This window comes from Odontomachus brunneus, unplaced genomic scaffold, assembly GCF_010583005.1.
Source record: "Odontomachus brunneus isolate Ranch 3 - 2012 unplaced genomic scaffold, Obru_v1 Obru_scaffold_022, whole genome shotgun sequence".
In the NCBI taxonomy this organism is placed as follows: Eukaryota; Metazoa; Arthropoda; class Insecta; order Hymenoptera; family Formicidae; genus Odontomachus; species Odontomachus brunneus.
The window spans coordinates 777,140-779,627 of NW_022639472.1; the positions used below are offsets into that span (position 1 = coordinate 777,140).

The window sequence follows — 2,488 nt, forward strand, 5'->3', positions numbered from 1 at the left end:
ACTGAGTATTTTTTGTATAGAAATAACTTCTACGATAATAAATTCAACTTTAATTCTAAATTTAGATTAAAAATATCTAAAATGTCAAAAAAGAAAGAATAAAATTCAAATCAAACTAATAATGAGTCGAGTATTTTAAAAATACAAGGCTTTATTAATATAACATGAGATTCCAAATCTTCATCTGCATAACAGAATATTTCTTATACGAAAATAGTCTTTATATAATAATAAATTTTAATTTCATTCTAAATTTTTATTAAAAGTATGTAAAATATCAGGAAAGAAAGACTAAATTTCAAATTAAGATGTTAAAGATAAAGTATTAATAGCTGAGTTTTGGAATAAATTAAATCATGATAAAAAATCAGATAAAAAAATTAAAATTTATGTTAAGTAGTTGCTAACAATAGCTTTGGAATAATAATAAATTTGTAGAATATTTGTAATTTTGACTTAATTAACTACATTATAATAAATGACTTAATATCACATGTATCACGAATTCTTTTGTTTCTTTCTCTCAACACGTCATACTACTTTACTTCGCTCAATAGCATTTAAGAATATGCAAAATCTAACATGCAAATCTACAAGCAAAATAAATCGCATTGATTTTGTCGAAATTTCAGAGATAGACTCACCACCACCATAAATATTTTCCCATTTCTCGTACTCACCAAACGCAGAGTCGACCACACTCCGCTCTCAAGGTCTGAAACAAAACAATATAATTTTCTTGATTAGACTTACAGATTCTATTTAACGAACAAATGTAAATAGGAGTGAGATAACTCTTTGCGCGAACGTAATTCAAATTATTTTGACGACTGTATCTCGACTTTTGATCGCGAACGATCAACCGGAGAAGAGTACGAATAATCCATGAACTTACCTTCGAGTCGACTCTGCACTGCCCGAACCGGATCCTCCGGTACGGCATTCGCACCCACATCCACATCCTCCGGAATTACAGCTGCCCTCACGCTCCAGTCGCAAGCTCCGCTAGATCTAGAAAAAATACAATTTTCCTGATTAGACTTACAAATTCTATTTAGCGAACAAGCGTAAATAGGAGCGAGATAACTCATCGCGATCGTAATTCCAATTATTTTGACGACTGTATCTCGACTCTCGATCGTAAAAGATCAAACGGAGGAGTGCAAGTAATCCGTGAACTAACCTTCAAGTCGACTATGCTCTGCTCGAACCGGATTCTCAACGGCATTCACACCCACGTCTCTATACATCCTCCGGAATTGCAGTTTCCTTCACATTCCCGTTGCAAGCTCCACTGAATCTGGAACAAAAGATAGTTTGCCTAATTAGTCACAGGGAGCTTACTTTGCATCGACGAGTCGAAAATACAACGACATTTGGCATGCAGATATTAGGTACGAGAGTATCGGGTTATGTTAGATTAGTGGTTTATAGTTAGGCTCAACTGTTCTATTAAATATCACAATATAATAAGGTGACCAGACGTCCTGATTTTTCACCCTTTGTCCCGAATTTTTTCGAGTGCTATTCGAGACACCGATTTGTCATCATTTTCAATGATTGTCAAATCATTTTCGAATCTTTATAACCTCCTCCCCCCGCTTCACATATTTATGAAGTGTCCCGAATTCAGAGCTGGGAAATCTGATCACTTTACATATACCGCGAGGAGAAACGAGAAGATTACTTATAAATGACGTCTTCACGATACGCCCCGACGATCGAACATCGCTATTCTCGACACTCCTGATACTTATTTCCACGCGAGACTTACTTTCGACGGGTTAAAGACGCGTAAATGCGGAGCGATGTCGATCGATGTGTCTACAGCGGTTGTTCGATACGGAAAGATCGAGAATAGAATCAAGATGGTCGCGCGATTATTGAATCGCGCTGAAAATATACGCCAATATATGAACGGCGCCGCGGCCGAAAAGAACGCGCTTTATGAGATACTTCTCTCTCCATATCTCTTTTCCTAACAAGCTGACGCAGCCGCCCGAATATTCCGCATCTCTCTCTCTTTCTTTCTGATTGTCATCGCATTTCTAATTCCCGTTCAGTAAATCCGACGGTCGCCCGATTCTATTGCTACTTGAGCGAGTCGATGTTTTTAGCAAATGTAAAGGATGTCGGCGCGACACGTCGCGACAAGCACCGGTCGCATGTACCGCGAGGAGGAACGAGAAGATTACTTACAAATGACATCTTCACGATACGCCCCGGTGATCGCACATCGCTATTCTCGACACTCTCGAGACTTATTAACGCGCGAGACGCACTTTCGACAGATAAAAGATGCGAGAAACGCGGAGCGATGTGGATCGATGTGTGCCCATGGCTGCTGCTTGGCGCGAAAAGATCAAGCATTTCGCGCAGTCCATTACCAACGTCTAGATTGAATAACCATGATGACAACCTCATAGTGCGAAACGAACGCGATTGGTTAAGGCGTCCGCCATAGATCGTGTCGTTGTAGACGCGCGAC

General features: G+C 39.0%; 1 long non-coding RNA gene across 1 annotated transcript; it reads right to left on the reverse strand.

Moving 5' to 3' along the window:
• Positions 1–644: 644 nt before the first annotated feature.
• Positions 645–1,423, reverse strand: LOC116842210. Its single transcript, XR_004377693.1, has 3 exons — positions 1,184–1,423; positions 896–1,011; positions 645–715 (listed from the first exon to the last, which is right to left on the reverse strand). It is a non-coding gene; the product is annotated as an uncharacterized LOC116842210 (long non-coding RNA).
• Between the last annotated feature and the right edge of the window lie 1,065 nt (positions 1,424–2,488).